General features: G+C 47.8%; 1 pseudogene; it reads left to right on the top strand.

Annotated features, from left to right (window-relative positions):
* LOC124046993 overlaps positions 1-14512 on the top strand; it is a 75131-nt pseudogene extending 60619 nt beyond the window's left edge.
* Positions 14513-14814: the final 302 nt, after the last annotated feature.

Genomic DNA, 14814 nt, shown 5'->3' on the forward strand with positions numbered 1-14814 from the left:
TTATTTTATTTGACCTTTATTTTACCTAGGCAAGTCAGTTAAGAACAAATTCTTATTTACAATGACGGCCTGGGAACAGTGGGTTAACTGCCTTGTTCAGGGGCAGAACGACAGATTTTGTACCTTGTCAGCTCGGGGATTTGAACTTGCAACCTTCCGGTTACTAGCCCAACGCTCTAACCACTAGGCTACCCTGCCGCCTCTACACTCTAACCACTAGGCTACCCTGCCACCTCTACACTTTAACCACTAGGCTACCCTGCCACCTCTACACTCTAACCACTAGGCTACCTGCCTCCTCTACACTCTAACCACTAGGCTACCCTGCCGCCTCTACACTCTAACCACTAGGCTACCCTGCCACCTCTACACTCTAACCACTAGGCTACCCTGCCACCTCTACCTCTAACCACTAGGCTACCCTGCCACCTCTACACTCTAACCACTAGGCTACCCTGCCACCTCTACACTCTAACCACTAGGCTACCCTGCCACCTCTACACTCTAACCACTAGGCTACCCTGCCACCTCTACACTCTAACCACTAGGCTACCCCTGCCACCTCTACACTCTAACCACTGGGCTACCCTGCCTCCTCTACACTCTAACCACTAGGCTACCTGCCACCTCTACACTCTAACCACTAGGCTACCCTGCCACCTCTGCACTCTAACCACTAGGCTGCCCTGCCACCTCTGCACTCTAACCACTAGGCTACCCTGCCACCTCTACACTCTAACCACTAGGCTACCCTGCCACCTCTACACTCTAACCACTAGGCTACCCTGCCACCTCTACACTCTAACCACTAGGCTACCCTGCCACCTCTACACTCTAACCACTAGGCTACCCTGCCACCTCTACACTCTAACCACTGGGCTACCCTGCCTCCTCTACACTCTAACCACTAGGCTACCTGCCACCTCTACACTCTAACCACTAGGCTGCCTGCCACCTCTACCTCTAACCACTAGGCTACCCTGCCGCCTCTACACTCTAACCACTAGGCTACCCTGCCACCTCTACACTCTAACCACTAGGCGCCCTGCCACCTCTACACTCTAACCACTAGGCTACCCTGCCGTGAGAAGAAGAATTCTTAATTGTAGCTAGATGATGCATGTCCCAAATGTATAGCGTATCAGCACACTGAGCACTTCCTGGTTTAATCGAGGTTAAAAAAAATACTGTATATCTGGGTTTTAACCACTTGGTTGTTGAATTTCTCTGTTGTAATAAAGTGAAAGTAAACATTTCTAATTTATTGGAATTAAAAAATATATATATATATTTTTAAATTGTACCTTTATTTTACTAGGCAAGTCAGTTAAGAACAAATTCTTATTATTTTCAATTTTCAATGACGGCCTAGGAACAGTGGGTTAACTGCCTGTTCAGGGGCAGAACGACAGATTTGTACCTTGTCAGCTTGGGGATTCGAACTTGCAACCTTTCTGGTTACTAGTCCAACACTCTAACCACTAGGCTACCCTTGGAGTACGTCCCCAATACTTTCTTCTGAAGTGTACACTCGTTCGCTACTACTCCCCCAAAAATGTTTTTAAAAGCGTTGGGTTGGTGGAGGTCAAGCTAATGTGAGTTTCTACCCTATTTCTTATTCACAAGGCATTCGCACATCTGAGTGATCTTTGTTGACTGGTAACAGTTTAATAAAATGAGAGAGAAAAGAATGACTGGTAGTAAACACTGCTCTTTATTAAGTTTTACATATCGGGCCTCACGACTTTCCTCAGAGCTTTAACATGTTTCTTATTCCAGTCATTTCATTTGAAATCGGTGAAGGGAAGTGAACAAGTGCACACTTTAGAGGCAGGAGGAGAGAGAGAGTTGGGATGTAGCCTAGGTCAAAGTTCAGTGTGATGTGTAGCGTCGTTCCTACTGAAGAGTAGACTTTAGGAGGCAGGGAGAGAGCGTTTGGGATGTAGCCTAGGTCTCAGTGTGAGAGCGTCGTTCCTGCCCTGAAGAGTAGACCCTATGCCCCGGCTCAGAGAATATCTAATCTCTGGTTTCTTTCTTCTCTTCCTCTTGGGCTCTGTCCCTCTTCCTCCTCCTCTTCCTCTGGTCTGGCTTGATTTGGTATTCTACTAACCGGCTTCATCAGAAGGTAATCATCACATTCACAAATCATCATCATCGCAGTCATCATCACCCCTCATCGTCATACCCATATTTTAATCCCACCCTTGTTCACCCCTCATCCAGGGATGCAACCTTTTGGTTACTGTCCCAAAATTCCTGGGTTTTTCCCCAAGAAATCCTAGTTAGAATATTCCTGGAATCACTATGGAATAAGCAGGAAATCCAGGAATTCTCCCATCGGGATTTCTAGAAAACCGAGGGATTTTGGGGTAAAATGACCCTCCTTACCCCCCTACCCTTTTCAACATCAAGCTAACTCCATCGCAGCCACATGTTCAGATAAAAGTTCATATGAGAGATCAGCTCCTTAAAACCAAATTGCTGTTGATGGTGAATACATCTACACTAATAATAATAATACCAAGTGTTTCTGCCAGGTATCCTCTTTTGATCTAGTTTCCTGAGTCCTTCAATCTATCTCCGTGTTGTCGTTTGTCTGTTTAACTATACAGGAATGTTTTGGGGGGAGATGTCATGACCACTGTAAGAGATGTGACCCCCAGAAACAATGTCATGTCTACGTCCCAAATTACATTCTATTCTTCTATATAGTGCACTCCCCCCCTGGTCAACAGTAGTTCCCTACATAGGGAATAGGGTGCGTCACATCCCTGTTTTTCCTATAATGTGATTATGTGATCGCAGGGAAGACCTTCCAGCTCTACTCACACAACCTGATTGGGCTGTTTGAGCAGCTGAAGAAGCCTGGCCTGGCCTCTCAGTTCCACACACACCGCTTCCCAGACAAGATGTTACCAAGGTGACACACACACACACACACACTCCGCTTCCCAGACAAGATGTTACCAAGGTGACACACACACACTCCGCTTCCCAGACAAGATGTTACCAAGGTGACACACACACACACACTGCTTCCCAGACAATATCTCACCCAAGTGAGAGACACAGGGGTCTATTCTATTGTCCTCAACAGAGGCTGTGTTGACACTATATGGCTGTATATGACTGTGTCGTGTTCAGTAGGCATGAAACAGAGAGAAACGGGAAGATACAGTGTCTTTTGCGAAACTATTCATCCCTCTTGGCATTTTATCCTATTTTGTTGCCTAACAACCTGGAATTAAAATTGATTTTTTTGAGGGGTTTGTATCATTTGATTTACACAACATGCCGACCACTTTGAAGATGCAAAATATGTTTTATTGTGAAATAAACAAGAAATAAGTATTACAAAAAACTAAACTTGAGCGTGCATAACTATTCACCCCCACAAAGTCAATACTTTGTAGTGACACCTTTTGCAGAAATTACAGCTGCAAGTCTCTTGGGGAATGTCTCCATAAGCTTGGCACATCTATTCACTGGGATTTTTGCCCATTTTTCAAGGCAAAACCGCTCCAGCTCCTTCAAGTTGGATGGGTTCTGCTGGTGTACTGCAATCTTTTTAAGTCATACCGCAGATTCTCAATTGTATTGAGGTCTGGACTTTGACTAGGCCATTCTAAGACATTTAAATGTTTCCCCTTAAACCACTCGAGTGTTGCTTTAGCAGTATGCTTAGGGTCATTGTCCTGCTGGAAGGTGAACCTCCGTCCCAGTCTCAAATCTCTGGAAGACTGAAACAAGTTTCCTTCAAAAATGTCCCTGTATTTAGAGCCAATCATCATTCTTTCAATTCTGACCAGTTTCCCAGTCCCTGCTGATGGAAAACATCCCCACAGCATGATGCTGCCACCACCATGCTTCACTGTGGGGATGGTGTTCTCGGGGTGATGAGAGGTGTTGGGTTTGCGCCAGACATGGTGTTTTCCTTGATGGACAAAAAGCTCAATTTTAGTCTCATCTGACCAGAGAACCTTCTTCCATATGTTTGGGGAGTCTCCCACATGCCTTTTGGTGAACACCAAATGTGTTTGCTTATTTTCTTTCTTTTAGCAATGGCTTTTTTTGGACACTCTTCCGTAAAGCCCAACTTTGTGGAGTGTACGGCTTTGTGGTCCTATGCGCAGACACTTCAGGGTTATCTTTGGTCTTTTGCAACAAAATGGGAAAAACGCCAAAGGAGCTGAATACTTTTGCAAGGCCCTGTACGATCTGAACTTGTCAATAAGAAACTTCAATTTCAAAACATTTTGCTACGGTGCGGCCTGCAGGACCCAGGCCGTATGACTGTGTTGGTTCAGGCTGTATGACTGACTGTGTGTTGGTTCAGGCTGTATGATGGTTCAGGCTGTATGACTGACTGTGTTGGTTCAGGCTGTATGATGGTTCAGGCTGTATGACTGACTGTGTTGGTTCAGGCTGTATGACTGACTGTGTGTTGGTTCAGGCTGTATGACTGACTGTGTTGGTTTTATGACTGACTGTGTGTATTGGTTCAGGCTATGATGGTTCAGGCTGTATGACTGACTGTGTTGGTTCAGGCTGTATGACTGACTGTGTGTTGGTTCAGGCTGTATGACTGACTGTGTTGGTTCACTGACTGACTGTGTGTATTGGTTCAGGCTGTATGATGGTTCAGGCTGACTGACTGTGTTGGTTCAGGCTGTATGACTGACTGTGTGTTGGTTTAGGTTCAGGCTGTATGACTGACTGTGTGTTGGTTCAGGCTGTATGACTGTGTTGGTTTAGGCTGTATGACTGTGTTGGTTCAGGCTATATGACTGACTGTGTGTTGGTTCAGGCTGTATGACTGACTGTGTGTTGGTTCAGGCTGTAGTACTGACTGTGTGTTGGGCCAGGCTGTATTGGTTCAGGCTGACAGTTTTCTCTCTGCAGGAGGTTTGCCTTGACAACGAAGATCCCTGACACAAAGGGCTGTCACAAGTGTTGCATTGGTGAGTTCCACATCCCCCATGGTCCTGGACAGAGCAAATATCAAGTCCTATGCTTTGACTTACCTCAACCTCCTCTTCTTCCCCTGGGTGCCTCTTCTGGGTATCTCTCTCCCCTGGGTATCTCTCTCTTCCCCTGGGTATCTCTCTCTTCCCCTGGGTATCTCTCTTCCCTGGGTATCTCTCTTCCCCTGGGTGCCTCTATCTTCCCTGGGTGCCTCTCTCTTCCCTGGGTATCTCTCTTCTTCCCCTGGGTATCTCTCTCTCTCCCCTGGGTATCTCTTCTTCCCTGGGTATCTCTCTCTTCCCCTGGGTATCTCTCTCTTCCCCTGGGTATCTCTCTCTCTTCCCCTGGGTATCTCTCTCTTTCCCTGGGTATCTCTCTCTCTTCCCCTGGGTTTCTCTCTCTTCCCTGGGTCTCTCTCTCTTCCTGGGTATCTCTCTCCCCTGGGGTTATCTCTCTCTTCCCCTGGGTCTCTCTCTTCCCTGGGTATATCTCTCTCTTCCCCTGGGTATCTCTCTCTCTTCCCCTGGGTATCTCTCTCTTCCCCTGGGTATCTCTCTCTCCCCTGGGTATCTCTCTCTCTTCCCTGGGTTTCTCTCTCTCTTCCCCTGGGTTTCTCTCTCTCTTCCCCTGGGTATCTCTCTCTCTTCCCCTGGGTTTCTCTCCCTCTTCCCTGGGTCTCTCTACCCCTGGGTATCTCTCTCCCTGGGTATCTCTCTTCCCCTGGGTATCTCTCTCTCTTCCCCTGGGTATATCTCTCTCTTCCCCTTGGTATCTCTCTTCCCCTGGGTATCTCTCTCTTCCCCTGGGTATCTCTCTTCCCCTGGGTATCTCTCTCTTCCCCTGGGTATCTCTCTCTCTTCCCTGGGTATGTCTCTCTCCCCTGGGTATCTCTCTCTCTCCCTGGGTATCTCTCTCTCTTCCCCTGGGTATCTCTCTCTCTTCCCCTGGGTATCTCTCTCTCTTCCCCTGGGTATTCTCTCTCCCTCTCTCTCTCCCCTGGGTTTCTCTCTCTCTTCCCTGGGTTCTCTCTCTCTTCCCTGGGTTTCTCTCCCTCTTCCCTGGGTTTCTCTCTCTTCCCCTGGGTTTCTCTCCCTCTTCCCCTGGGTTCTCTCTCTCTACCCCTGGGTATCTCTCTCTACCCCTGGGTATCTCTCTCTCTTTCCCTGGGTATCTCTCTCTCTTTCCCTGGGTATCTCTCTCTTCCCTGGGTATCTCTCTCTCTTCCCCTGGTATCTCTCTCTTCCCCTGGGTATATCTCTCTCTTCCCCTGGGTATATCTCTCTCTTCCCCTGAGTATCTCTCTCTCTTCCCCTGGGTATCTCTCTCTTCCCTGGGTATCTCTCTCTCTTCCCCTGGGTATCTCTCTCTCTTCCCTGGGTATCTCTCTCTCTTCCCCTGGGTATCTCTCTCTCTTCCCCTGGGTTTCTCTCTCTCTTCCCCTGGGTTTCTCTCTCTCTTCCCTGGGTTTCTCTCCCTCTTCCCCTGGGTTTCTCCCTCTTCCCCTGGGTTTCTCTCTTCCCCTGGGTTTCTCTACCCCTGGGTATCTCTTCCCCTGGGTATCTCTCTCTCTTCCCTGTGTATCTCTCTCTTTCCCTGGGTATCTCTCTCTCTTCCCCTGGGTATCTCTCTCTCTTCCCCTGGGTTTCTCTCTCTCTTCCCCCTGGGTATCTCTCTCTCTTCCCCTGGGTATCTCTCTCCCCTGGGTATCTCTCTCTCTTCCCCTGGGTTTCTCTCTCTCTTCCCTCTTCCTCTTCCCCTGGGTATCTCCCTCTTCCCCTGGGTTTCTCTCCCTCTTCCCCTGGGTTTCTCTCCCTCTTCCCCTGGGTTTCTCTCTCTACCCCTGGGTATCTCTCTCTCCCCTGGGTATCTCTCTCTCTTTCCCTGGGTATCTCTCTCTTTCCCTGGGTATCTCCCCCTCTTCCCCTGGGTATCTCTCTCTCTTCCCCTGGGTATATCTCTCTCTTCCCCTGGGTATCTCTCTCTCTTCCCCTGGGTTTCTCTCTCTCTTCCCCTGGGTTTCTCTCCTCTTCCCCTGGGTTCTCTCTCTCTTCCCTCGCAGTGAGGAACCCCTATACGGGCCATAAGTACCTGTGTGGAGCGCTCCAGTTTGGGATAATCCTGCTACAGTGGTATGAGCCCATGCAGAGGTTCATGCTTATCAAGGTCAGTCCTTTATCTATACTGATCAAAAACACAAACGCAACATGTAAAGTTGTTGGTTTCATAAGCACACAAAAAGCGTATTTCTCTGAATCTCACTAATGTGTTTTACATCTCTGTTCGTGAGTATTTCTCCTTTGCCAAGAAAATCCATCCACCTGACAGGTGTGGCATGTCAAGACGCTGATTAAACAGCATGATCATTACACAGGTGCACCTTGTGCTGGGAACAATAAAAGGCCACTCTAAAATGTGCAGTTTTGTCACACAAGACCAAGCCACATATGTATCAAGTTTTGAGGGGGCGTGCAAATGGAATGTTAATTTCTCTACCTTAAACTGCCTCCAACGTCGTTTTAGGAATTTGGCAGTACATTCTTCCGGCCTCACAACTATAGACCATGTGCAACTACGCCAGCCCAGGACCTCTATATCCGGCTTCTTTCCCTGTGGGATGGTCTGAGACCAGCCACCCGGACAGCTGATGAAACTGTGGGATGGTCTGAGACCAGCCACCCAGACAGCTGATGAAACTGTGGGATGGTCTGAGACCAGCCACCCAGACCAACCACCCAGACAGCTGATGAAACTGTGGGATGGTCTGAGACCAGCCACCCAGACAGCTGATGAAACTGTGGGATCGTCTGAGACCAGCCACCCGGACAGCTGATGAAACTGTGGGATCGTCTGAGACCAGCTACCTGGACAGCAGATGAAACTGTGTGTTTGCACAACCAAATAATCTCTGCATAAACTGTCAGGAACTGTCTCAGGGAAGCTCATCTGTGTGCTCGTTGTCCTCCCCAGGGTCTTGAGCCGACTGCAGTTCAGCGTTGTAACCGAATTCAGTGGGTAAATGCTCACCTCTGATGGCCACTGGCACGTTGGAGAAGTGTGGTCATCACGGACGAATCCCGGTTTCAGCTGAACCGGGCAGATGGCAGACAGTGTGTGTGGAGTTGTTTATGCGAGAGGTTTGCTGACGTCAACGTTGTGAATAGAGTGTCCCATGGTGGAGGTGGGGTTATGGTATAGGCAGATATACGCTACAGGCAATGAACATAATTGCATTTTATCGATGGCAATTTGAATGCACAGAGATACAATGAAACGATCCTGAGGCCCATTGTCGTTCCATTCATCCACCGCCATCACCTCATGTTTCAGCATGATAATGCAAGGCCCCATGTCGCAAGGATCTGTACACAATTCCTGGAAGCAGAAAATGTCCAGGTTCTTCCATGGCCTGCATACTCACCAGACACGTCACCCAATGAGCATGTTTGGGATGCTGTGGAGCGACGTGTACAACAGCGTGTTCCAGTTCCCGCCAATATCCAGAAACTTCACACAGCCATTAAAGAGGACTGGGACAACATTCTATAGGCCACAATCAACAGCCTGATCAACTCTGTGTGAAGGAGATGTGTCGCGCTGCATGAGACAAATGGTGGTCACACCAGATACTGACCTTTTTCTAAAGGTATCTGTGACCAACAAGATGCATATCTGTATTCCCAGTCATATGAAATCCATAGATTAGGGCCTAATTAATCCATTTCAATTGACTATTTCGTTATATGAAATGTAAAATCTTACATTTTTTCGATGTTACGTTTATATTTTTGTTCAGTGTTCGTTTGTCCCACTGGGTACCAAGGTTCTGTTAGATGGACTGTGAGGATTAGCACGACAAATCGATAATATATATATATATATCATATAGATTTTTCTTTAATGTTATATTTCTACATCCAACAGCATGAATCGTTTACTTGTTTTAAAACAGACATTTCTCTGGACCTGTTTTTGTGATAATGGACCATTGTGATGCAAGGCACCTTTCAAACAGACAAAGAATCATGTCATGCTTTAGTACGACCCACTTTACTTCCTCAGCATTACTTCCAGAGCCTCATCACTCTCCTCTCCTCTCCTCCCTCTCGTCACTCCCCCTCTCGTCACTCCCTCTCCCTCTCGTCACTCCCTCCTCTCACTCCCTCTCTCCTCACTCTCTCTTCCCTCATCTCTCTCTCTTCCCTCATCTCTCTCTTCCCTCATCTCTCTCTCTTCCCTCATCTCTCTCTTCCCTCATCTCTCTCTCTTCCCTCATCTCTCTCTTCCCTCATCTCTTTCTCTTCTCTCTCTTCATCTCTCTCTCTTCCCTCATCTCTCTCTCTCTTCCTCTCCTCTCCTCATCTCTCCCTCTCATCCCTCTCCCCACTCTCCCTCATCTCTCTCTCATCCCCCTCCCTCCCTCTCCTCCCTCTCTCTCATCTCTTTCTCATCCCTCTCCTCACTCTCTCTCCTCTCTCATCCCTCTCCTCACTCTCCCTCCTTGCTTTCTCTCTCCGATCTCTCTCTCTCTTCTCTCTCTCCTTGCTCTCTCCCTCTCCTCTCTGGTGTTCTGTCCCTCAGCACTTTGACTTCCCCTTACCCAGCCCTCTGAAGGTGTTTGAGATGTTGGTGGTTCCAGAGCAGGAATACCCCATGGTGTGTATAGCTGTCAGCCAGGCCACGGAGCCAGGCCAGGTGGTTCGCTTTGAGACCATCAACCTCAACTCCTGCTCTTCCTGGTTCACTGAGATGGGATCAAGTAAGGAATTCACACACACAGTAGCACTACATTCACATCTATAGGCTACATTGAGTTATTTTCTTCATTCGTATGGCGTTAGTGCGTATAGCCTATGCTTTAGGGCTTAACTGTACGCTCGCCCAATGCAAACAGTGTCAAATGCTTTTAGGAAAACGTTAAGGTGATCCACTGGGGCAAAAATGACAACGTTGGGAGTTTCATTCAAGAGAAAAGCTGCGTATAATGTAAAGTTGAAAATAAAGAGAAAGGAGGCAGGGCCTGAACAGTTTGTTTGGGAGAGAGAAGTTGTAAAAAGAGAAGGAGGCGGGGCCAGAACTGTTTGGGAGTTGAGAGAAGGAGGCGGGGTTGTTTGGGAGAGAGAAGTTGTAAAGAAAGGAGGCGGGGCCAGAACTGTTTGGGAGAGAGCGTTGAAAAGAGAAGGAGGCGGGGTCAGAACTTTTTGGGAGAGGCGAGAAAGGAGGCGGGGCCAGAACTGTTTGGGAGAGAGAAGTTGTAAAAGAAAGTAGGCGGGGCCAAAGAACTGTTTGGGAGAGAGAAAAAAGAGAAAGGAGGCGGGGCCAGAACTGTTTGGGAGAGAGACGTTGAAAGAGAAGGAGGGCGGGGCCAGAACTTTTGGGAGAGACGTTGAAAAAGAGGACAGGAGCGGTGTCGACTGTTTGGGATACGTTGATGATTGTGGCGGGGCCAGAACTTTTTGGGAGACAAGACGTTTGAAAATGCAACGTCAAAGGAGGCGGGGCTACTGTTTGGCAGAGATGGGGTTGAAAGAAAGGAGGTCAGTATCAGGAGAGAAAGTTGGACACTGAGGAGGCTGTCAGAACTGTTTGGGAGAGAGCCTTAATATTAACTCCTGCTGAAAGCAGGCGGGTTTTATTTATTTTTGGGAGAGAGACATTTATTTAACCAGGCAAGTCAGGCGGAACAAATTCTTTTTTCAATGACTGTGGACACTAGCAGTTTAACTGCCTGTTCAGGGGCAAACGATGATTGTGACAATTCTTGTCAACTCGGGATTTGAACTTGCAACCTTCCAGGAACTTAGGCTACTGTTTGAGATGGGTTTACCCGGAATAGTATCCCGACTGAAATATGGACACTGACTTGTCGGTCTGTAACATCTCTCTGCACTTAATATTAACTCCTGCTGAATTAAGCATTTCATGTTTTATTTATTTATTTTATTTTACCTTTATTTAACCAGGCAAATTGATTAACCACAAATTCTTGCCCTGCCTGGGAACCTTTAACTGCCTGTTCACTGGGCAGAACGTGGAATTTGTACCTTGTCAGCTCGGGGTTTGAACTTGCCCTGCCAGCCTCAACACTCTAACCACTAGGCTACCCTGCCACCTCTACACTCTAACCACTAGGCTACCCTACCACCTCTACACTCTAACCACTAGGCTACCCTGCCGCCTCTACACTCTAACCACTGGGCTGCCCTGCCACCTCTACACTCTAACCACTAGGCTACCTGCCACCTCTGCACTCTAACCACTAGGCTACCCTGCCCACCTCTACCTCTAACCACTAGGCTACCCTGCCACCTCTGCACTCTAACCACTAGGCTACCCTGCCTCCTCTACACTCTAACCACTAGGCTACCCTGCCACCTCTACACTCTAACCACTAGGCTACCCTGCCACCTCTACACTCTAACCACTAGGCTACCCTGCCACCTCTACACTCTAACCACTAGGCTGCCCTGCCATCTCTACACTCTAACCACTAGGCTACCCTGCCACCTCTACCTCTAACCACTAGGCTGCCCTGCCACCTCTACAATCTAACCACTAGGCTACCCTGCCACCTCCACAATCTAACCACTAGGCTACCCTGCCACCTCTACACTCTAACCACTAGGCTGCCCTGCCACCTCTACAATCTAACCACTAGGCTACCTGCCGCCCGGCAGTATAAGTGAAATGATCCATCAAATGTTTGTTTTACTCTGGAACAGGAGAGAGAATGTGATTTAATTTCTTTTAGCATCTTGACAGAATGAATCTGTAGTTAGTTAGGGACCGTTTTGTATGATGCTATCTTTATCAGCATTATACAAGCTGATTGTACAATTTCATCCACATAAAATATGCATCCAGCCAAACTGAAATCTTATCAAGCATGTTGGTTTGTTTTAACAGCTTTTAATTTCCTTATACCTGGGCAAATTTACGTCATTTGGGGGAAAAAATGCTTTTTTTGTTGTTGTTTTTGCACTTTCTCCCGGTCCTAAATGTCTTTGCTGCTTGAGAGAAGCAGAGATGAAAGGAAACAAACTTCACCAATGTGGACGATATTGAAGCATTCCTTCTATTGATTTATGATGTTATAAGCAGAAACATAGGCCTATCTAGAAAAGGCTTGTCAAACAATCATTCAACCATCTGACTGGATGGCGTATTTTCCTATGTTTGTGGGTTAGGGATGGGTGAGGCCTCAGGTTTCACTGTCATATAGTCAGGGCTTTTCACTGTCGTATAGTCAGGGGCTTTTCACCGTCATATAGTCAGGGGGCTTTTCACCATCATATAGTCAGGGGGCTTTCCACCGTCATATAGTCAGGGCTTTCCACCGTCCTTATAGTCAGGGGGCTTTTCACCGTCGCTATAGTTAGGGGCTTTTCACCATCATATAGTCAGGGCTTTCCACCGTCATATAGTCAGGGGCTTTCCACCGATCATATAGTCAGGGGGCTTTCCACCGTCGTATAGTCAGGGGGCTTTCCACCGTCGTATAGTCAGGGCTTTCCACCGTCGTATAGTCAGGGGGCTATTAGGCTTTTCACCGTCATATAGTCAGGGGGCTTTTCCCCGTCGTATATAGTCAGTCGTATAGTCAGGGGCTTTTCACAGGGGCTTTTTATATAGTCAGGGGGCTTTTCACCGTCATATAGTCAGGGGGCTTTGGGGGCTTTCCACCGTTATATAGTCAGGGGGCTTTCCACCGTCATATAGTCAGGGGGCTTTCCACCGTCATATAGTCAGGGGGCTTCTCACCGTCATATAGTCAGGGGGCTTTCCACCGTCGTATAGTCAGGGGGCTTTCCACCGTCATATAGTCAGGGCTTTCCACTGTTTATATAGTCAGAGGGCTTTCCACTGTTTATATAGTCAGGGGGCTTTCCACCGTCATATAGTCAGGGGGCTTTTCCCCGTCATATAGTCAGGGGGCTTTTCACCGTCATATAGTCAGGGGGCTTCTCACCGTCATATAGTCAGGGGGCTTTTCACCGTTTATATAGTCAGGGGGCTTTTCACCGTTTATATAGTCAGGGGGCTTTTCACCGTTTATATAGTCAGGGGGCTTTCCACCGTCATATAGTCAGGGGGCTTTTCACCGTTTATATAGTCGGGGCTTTCCACCGTCATATAGTCAGGGGGCTTTCCACCGTCATATAGTCAGGGGGCTTTCCACCGTCATATAGTCAGGGGGCTTTTCACCGTCATATAGTTAGGGGGCTTTCCACCGTCATATAGTCAGGGGGCTTTTCACCGTCATATAGTCAGGGGGCTTTCCACCGTCATATAGTCAGGGGGCTTTCCACCATCATATAGTCAGGGGGCTTTTCACCGTCATATAGTCAGGGGGCTTTCCACCGTCATATAGTCAGGGGGCTTTCCACCGTCATATAGTCAGGGGGCTTTCCACCGTCATATAGTCAGGGGGCTTTTCACCGTCATATAGTCACGGGGCTTTTCACCGTCATATAGTCAGGGGGCTTTCCACCGTCATATAGTCAGGGGGCTTTCCACCGTCATATAGTCAGGGGGCTTTTCACCGTCATATAGTTAGGGGGCTTTTCACCGTCATATAGTCAGGGGGCTTTTCCCCGTCATATAGTCAGGGGGCTTTTCCCCGTCGTATAGTGAAAAAACATCTTACCCGCACATCACCACAACCCTGATCCTGGAGAGCCACAGGTCCTGCAGGTGTTGTCCCCAACGAGGCACCACACCTGACCAACTGAGCTAATTGATCAGGTCAGACATTGATTCAATTCAACACACCTGGTCTTCAAGGTCAGTAAAATCAAGAACTGCGGCACTCCAGGACCAGCCTACCCCCTGCTCTACACAGAGAAACAATCAACCTCAACTAGGGCTGTGGTCGTCATGACTTCAACATATTGCTATTGACACTCAGAACTGTGGTCGTCATGACATTTTGTCAGCCGGTGATTGTCAAGCAAATAACTGCCGGCCGGTCTCACGGTGATCGACCGTTAATTAACGTTTATCATCTCCTGGCTTCCACACACATCCTACCAGCCACTGATGCAGACCTTTGGAACATCTACAGTTTAAAAAAGTACATAAATCTATGTAATATAGTCTACACCATCACAATGAATCCATTATTTATTTTAGACAGGTCTAAAGAAACATGATAATGTGAAAATGTAGTCTTATTTCAGAAGGACCAGAATATCATACTCCTGAGTTATCCTTATGTTAGGTCCTGATCTGACGATGCTAAATGACTGTAGGCTACACCAGCCTAAACCTATCCATGTTAACATTGAACCGGGTGAATGGAATACGAACAACAAGTCATCCAATATGCTCATTAAGGAAATAATCGTCCTCCCTCTTAAAAGGCACCGACCCGTCACTGGTATTTGCATATTGAAACAAACCGTTTCTATTGGATGCCAGAAGGGATATCTCCACGGTGACCGCTCTATTTGTCTCTCCCCTAGCTGGTCGAGCAGTGGACGCCATCCATGTGACCCAGCTGGAGAGGGACACGTTGCTAGTGTGCCTGGACAGTAAGTATGACCTCTGAACCCATAGAAATGATGACCTCTTGACCTGCACTCAAGATTTTTATTTTATTTTTACCTTTATTTAACCAGGCAAGTCAGTTAAGAACAAATTCTTATTTTCAATGACGACCTAGGAACAGGAACTGCATTGTTCAGGGGCAGAACGACAGATTTGTACTTTGTCGGCTTGGGGGTTTGAACTTGCAACCTTCCGGTTACTAGTCCAACGCTCTAACCACTAGGCTACCCTGCCGCCTCTACACTCTAACCACTAGGCTACCCTGCCCCCTCTACACTCTAACCACTAGGCTACCCTGCCCCC

Source organism: Oncorhynchus gorbuscha, linkage group LG10 (assembly GCF_021184085.1).
Source record: "Oncorhynchus gorbuscha isolate QuinsamMale2020 ecotype Even-year linkage group LG10, OgorEven_v1.0, whole genome shotgun sequence".
In the NCBI taxonomy this organism is placed as follows: domain Eukaryota; kingdom Metazoa; phylum Chordata; class Actinopteri; order Salmoniformes; family Salmonidae; genus Oncorhynchus; species Oncorhynchus gorbuscha.